Genomic DNA, 6,384 nt, shown 5'->3' with positions numbered 1-6,384 from the left:
GGAGATTAAGGTGTTGACTGGAGCATTAGGAAGGTAGTGGGAGGTATCACTCACATCCATCAAGTTGCCTGCATGTTCTGTCTCTTCTGAGGGAAACTGCCTCAGCTTCTCCTTAAGCAGCATGGCCCTGACTTCAGCAAAACTCCAGCTGGTGAGAGGCAGCTCATGCTCAGAGAAAAGCCTGTAAGCTGTCTGTGGCTGCATTTGAGAAGCTGCCAAACCAGGACAACTGGCCAGTTTATCTGTCTCAGAAATCAGGACTGGGACATATGGAGAGAATTTCAGAGTAGCTAGAGATAAAATGATGCACAGAAAGAAACCCCCAAGGTAGGAAGGGCCAAGATTGCCATGAGGGAGATAAAATTATGAGTAAGCAAGAGAAACCATGAGTAAGCAGGAGGTACAAGAAACTCAGGGTGGCTAAGCCCAGTATCCGAGCTGGCTGATGGCAGCAGGAGCCCTTGTAGGCAAAGACACGCTAAGTCACCACAAGGCTACGATCAGTAAAGCCCTGCTGCCCATAGTGGCAAGACAGCCACGATGAGCCAGGCCCAGAGGCTCTACCATAGTGCCTGTCCATGCCATGACTCTCCTGGCTCTTCTGTGTCCCAGCCCTGGCCCTGGTCCTAGGAACCCAGGGAACATAATAAGCACAGAGCATTAAAGTGAGACGAAACCATGAGAAAGGGCAGGGAGCAGATAGGTGCAGACTTGGTCCCAACTTACCTCACAGCTCCTTTCCCTAACCAGTTGCATCCTATGGCTTCCAACAGCCTCCTCACCCATCCCTGCGGCTCCAGACTCCTCTATCCCTAGAAACTCAGTGGTGTCCCCCAGAGAAGAGCAATGCAATATATCCCCAAATAAAAGAAAGAGGGGCTGGTTGAGCCTGGTGCAGGGACTCCATGGATGCTTTAGAGCCTCCTTCTCTGGATAATCATCACTGTGCCCATTTTACAGACTAGGAAACTGAGCCAGGTGATTTTCCCAGGGCCACATGGGAAAGGATAAATCTCTCTCCAAATGATCTGCTCTGAAACTCCACCACAATTTCCAAACATACCAATTCACAAATTTTTGTATCCAATATTGGTGGCTACTATGAGTTGTGCACTGAACTAGTTGTGATAAATACACATTATACTACACAGATGGAGATCATGTGGGTAGATACACGTTCCATACATAGTAACAGAGGTTATTTAGATCATTTCAGATACTGCAAATTAGGGCCTTGTAACAGTGAAGTACTCAAGTAGGGGGATATAGGGAGTCAGGAAAGTTTTCTCTGACAAGATAACTTTTGAGCAAAAACCAGAATGACAAGAATGAGCCAGCTATGTAAAACTGTGAGGACAGTATTGCAGGCAGGTTGTGAAATATATATTCATTTCTTTACTAGATGCACAGTGTTAAATTGGTATAACTTATTTCCTGGACAGCATTTACAATGTCTTCAAAACAGTGGTAGAAAGTGGCTAGACATTTTTCACAATGTTGAATTAACTGTAGCATATGGACATGAACATTTATTGACACAAGAATGATCTTAGCTGATTGCCTCCTCCATCCCACAATAAATTCTAAGTTGGCCCATGTTCTCTGTTCTCCTTCCCCACCCTTCAAGGCAGACCAGATGGACTCCTTTAGGTTTTATAATCAGGTGAACAAAAGAAAGGAAAGAAAGAGAAACAACAGGATGCTTGGGGGAGAGGGGTTGGGCAAAGTGAGGCAACTAGAAAGGATGAAGGCAGTGAATGAGAGGGGAAAAATCCTTTCTGAAGCATGTCTGTGAACTCTGGGTCACCTTTCTGGTACACGAGAAGTACAAATAGAGGACTTTAATGGTTTGAAGCTGCCAGTGGATACTGGATTGTGTTCTCTTGGCCATGACAGAACTCTGGGAACAGACCATGTGGTCACAACTTTGCAGGTGCTATGCTTACATTTGTAGATTGCTGACTGTTGACATGTGTTTTATGTTTTTGTTATCCAAATTCACAGTGCAAAGATCAGGGACTCTGGAATCATTCAAATCTGTTTTCAAGTTTTGGCTCATTCCTTTGTTGGCTGTGTGACCTGGGTAAGTGATTTAATGTTTCTGAGCTTTATTCGTAAAAGGAGGATTATATCCATTGCACAAGTTGGATGAAACTGCTGGTTTCTCTCATAGGGTCCATTCTCCTCTTCTTCATTACCAATAGATCCTAATTTTGTGTAGGATGGCAATGTGCCCAGCTAAAGATACCCATTTCTCTAAAATCTCTTTGTTGCTAATGGTGGCTGTGAACATTGCTCTTGTTTATAAGGTGGATTTGGGCTTGAAGAAGGGAGCTGTCATCTTGTGACCTTCAAGGAACCAGCCTGAGGACAGCAGTGAAGACACCACTGAGGACAACAGCAAACATACCACAGATGACAGAGTAGAAAGTCAGAAAGAACCTGCGTCCAGAGTCCCTGACAATGTTGTTAAGTCACTAGATCCTGGATAGATGATCTCTGAAGAGCCTGTTAGATCAGAAAATGAAAAAAAAGAACAGAAAAGAAAATGATCTCTTCTTGGTTAAGCCAGAGGGCTGGGTTTTCTATTACTTGCAGCCAAATACACCCTACTATAAGGACTTTAAGAGGCTTACAGAGGCTCAGCGCCTGTGGCTCAAGCAGCTAAGGTGCCAGCCACATATACCTAAGGTGGCAGGTTCAAATCCAGCCCGGGCCCACCAAACAGCAATGACGGCTGCAACCAAAAAATAGCTGGGCGTTGTGGTGGGCACCTGCGGTCCCAGCTACTTGGGAGGCTGAGGCAAGAGACTTGCTTAAGCCCAGGAGTTGGAGGCTGCTGTGAGCTGTGATGCCACAGCACTCTACCCAGGGGGACAGCTTGAGGCTCTGTCTCAAAAAAAAAAAGAGGCTTACAGGAGATAAATACGGCTGCTAATAGAAACTCATTACATGATTGCTGTTAATATTTGATTATGAGGTTATCCAAGCATCCATTGCTTTCTCTTCATTTAAACTCTTCCTAGCCCTTGTCACAGAACTCTACACATAGAAAAGCCATAACGATATTAATTCCAAGGAGAAATAAAGACACTAATTCCAAGACAAGGAAGATAACTTTACATATTTGATCTAAACCTAGGATACAATGCTTGTCCTTTATAGCTGCAAAATAAGAATGTGTTTCCTTACAAATTAAACAGCAGCTCCAATGACCTGTTTAGTCACCAGCATCATGCCAAGACAACGAAAGCAGGGAGGCCCCAGAGGTCTGGGGAAAGTGGTTCCTTCCTTCCTTCCTTCCTGTCAGGTGTCACAGTTATGCTTCCCTGGTGGTCTTGTTGGGTTTGATTTACAGATAAATAGGCAGGTTGAGCAGTAAAGGACCTTCTGCCAAGATTTCTGTTCTGTATTTAAAAAGAGAACTCCAGAGTCAGGTTCCCCAGCTGACAGGGCTGGGCCTTCTGCTGACTCCTTGCTTGGAACTCACCCCTTGTCACTGAAGATGGATGAGTTGCATGGATAGTTTGAGGATGGGGACAAAGAAGAATCAGAAAAGTTATTTTCCTGTAGTGGTGACTTTTTGTTTTTGAGACAGAGTCTCACTCTGTTGCCCAGACTAGAGTGTTGAGAGGTCCACCTAGCTCACTGCAACCTCAAACTCCTGGGCGCAAATGATCCTCCTGCCTCAGCTCCGGAATAGCTAGGACCCCAAGTAGCCACCCACCACAGTGCCCGCCTAATTTTTCTATTTTTAGTAGAGACGGGGTCTGCTGTTGCTCAGGCTGGCTCAAACTCCTGATAAGAAATCCTCCTGCCTCAGCCTCCCAGAGTGCTAGGATCACAGATGAGAACCACCGCACCTGGCCTCAGAGTGGTGACTTTTGACAATTCTTAAAGCATGATCTGCTGCTATGATGGTTGGCAAGAAGTGTGTAGAAGACGCGGGGAGGCAATGTGGCAGCCAGGGTCAGTCTGCGGTACAGGCGGCTCCCCGGCACAGGTGGCTCGCCAGGCTGCTTCAAGGTCTCCAACTCTAGGGTGCAGGCCATCCATCCCTTCACACCACGACGGCCACCTGGTCTGGCTCTTTCCTTCTCTTTCCTCCCCTAACCTCTGTGCTCAGCTTTGGTCTTGGGGCTTGAGCGGTCAAGCTTTCTGCCGGGTAACCCTGACCACCCGAGGGCCTCTGCCCAGAAGCCCCTGCGCACTTCTGCTCAGGCCTCATTGGCTGGGATGAGTCACATGACCGCGCCAGAGCTGCAAAGGTGGCTGGGAAGGCAACCCGCCGCTGGCTTTGGGCCTCGGAGGTGCCCTCCGAGAGGCCTCGCTGCAGTGTGGTGTGGTTGGCTGAAGCAGAGGAGCGCAGGGAGCCTTCTGCCCTGTCCACAGGTCACCCCTGCTACTGTGGGCGTACCCCCATGACTCTAGTTACCCCACCGCCAGCACGCCTGCTAGATGCCCTGAAGCCCCCCTAGCGACGGAAGGTCTGGCTGAGGCACTGCATCGAGAGCCAACCTTGCAGGCTGGGCACTGTGGCTCCTAGAACCCAGCATGGCGTGGAGAGATGCCAGATTGCAAAGCCAAGCTGGAGTCCAAGTAGGGCACCTGTCTACAGGGCAGGCCAAGAGCAGGCTGGGGTCTTGGCGCCAGCAGATTGACTGCTGGTGACTTTTGGCCTTAGGAGCAGGAAGGTGCAGCCTGGACCACGTACTGCCCACCCTCTGGGGTGTCACATATCCTCTCTATTTTTGTGTATATGTCCTGTCTGGCGCTAGATACAAGATTCCTTGAAGGCAGAAATCTTGTCTTGTTCATCCTTGTAGGAAGTCTGACAATTAAATTTGCAAACTTGCCACCTTGCCCTTACATTGTCAGCACTGTACAGACATCTCTGTAAGGTTAAATAACCTTGGTATATAAATGTCTCACAACTGTGTTCCTGTCCATGTGTCATGCTGTCTTGCTGAGTGGCATTCATTACTGCACTTTTTTTTTGTATAAAACATTGGATTTATTGGTTTTTGGGGGAAATAAGATGCATCACCACTGTATTACAACTGAGCCATTAATCTTGTAGCTTCATCAACATTAACTGGTTCACTTTCTTGACACTGCTGAGGAATCAATTCTTTCCGCACAGGTTCAAGAGAAAGGCATTTTGAGAAGTGTGCAAATCCCTTTTGTACATTTTTGAAAGCTTTATTCATTCTGTTAACTTTTTCATCATTCATAATATTTATCTTCCTAAGATTAGTGGTAACTGGTTTCACTTTGGTTTTTTTGGCCAACTATGTGAAATATATTCCTGGACTTCCATCCTCTTAATTTGTTCTTGGCCATTGTCAGACATTTGATATCCATGTGCAACTTCCTAGAGTCCAGGTCACATCATCTGCCATTTATTGCACATTTTTGTGTGCTATTGTGAGCATGTGGGGGCTTGAATTATGGCAACGAACAAACATTAAATTCTTTGTTAAACTTGACAAGAATGGACGTGAAATCAGGGACATTTTAGTTTAAGTTCATGGGGATTAATTTCATGAAGAAAACAGTGTACAAATGGATTAAATGTTTCCCTGACGGGAGAAAAAGCATCACTGATGAAGAAGTCAGGGTGTCCAGTAACAAGCAAAACTGACCAAAACGTTGCAAAAAATTGTGCATTTGTGCATCTGAATCATTGTCTGACTGTGAGAAGCATAGCAGATCAAGTAAACTTTAACAGAGAAACAGAAAAATCTTAAGTGAAAATTTTGGCATGAGAAAGAGCATGCAAATGGTCTCAAAGCTCAGCACCCATAGCACAGTGGTTATGGCACCAGCTACATATACTCAGGTTGATGGGTTCAAACCCAGCCTGGGCCAGCTAAAACAACAATGACAACTGTAACAAAAAAATAGCTGGCATTGTAGTAGACTCCTGTAGTCCCAGCTACTTCGGAGGGTGAGGCAAGAGAATCACTTAAGCCCAAGACTTGGAGGTTGCTGTGAGCTGTGACACCATGGCACTCTCCCCAGGGCGACATAATGAGACTCTGTCTCAAATAATAATAATAATGGTCTCAAAAGAGCTCACTGATGAGCAAAAGCAAAGGAGAGTTGAAGTTTGCAGAGACTCTTGAAGAGAAAAGATAATGTTTTGGGCCATGTTATCACTAGTGATGAAACATGGGTGTACTAATATGTGTACAACCATGAAACAAAGTACCATGGAGAATCAGCCAATTCTCCATGACCAAAAGTTCTGTCAGTCCAAATCAAGGGTCAAAATGATGTTGCTAACCTTTTCTGATATCAGAGGGATTATTCATTATCAAATTTAACCAGGTTTTCTATTTGGAAGTGCTGATAAAGCTGTGTTTACTGAAAAAGCCGTGT

General features: G+C 45.7%; 1 pseudogene; it reads right to left on the bottom strand.

Moving 5' to 3' along the window:
• Nucleotides 1-5,054: 5,054 nt before the first annotated feature.
• LOC100962063 lies at nt 5,055-5,343 on the bottom strand (annotated as a pseudogene).
• Nucleotides 5,344-6,384: the final 1,041 nt, after the last annotated feature.

The sequence above is a fragment of the Otolemur garnettii genome, unplaced genomic scaffold (genome assembly GCF_000181295.1).
Source record: "Otolemur garnettii isolate 467f Iridium unplaced genomic scaffold, OtoGar3 scaffold00062, whole genome shotgun sequence".
Lineage (NCBI taxonomy): Eukaryota > Metazoa > Chordata > Mammalia > Primates > Galagidae > Otolemur > Otolemur garnettii.
This window is presented reverse-complemented; position numbering and strand designations above follow the sequence as displayed.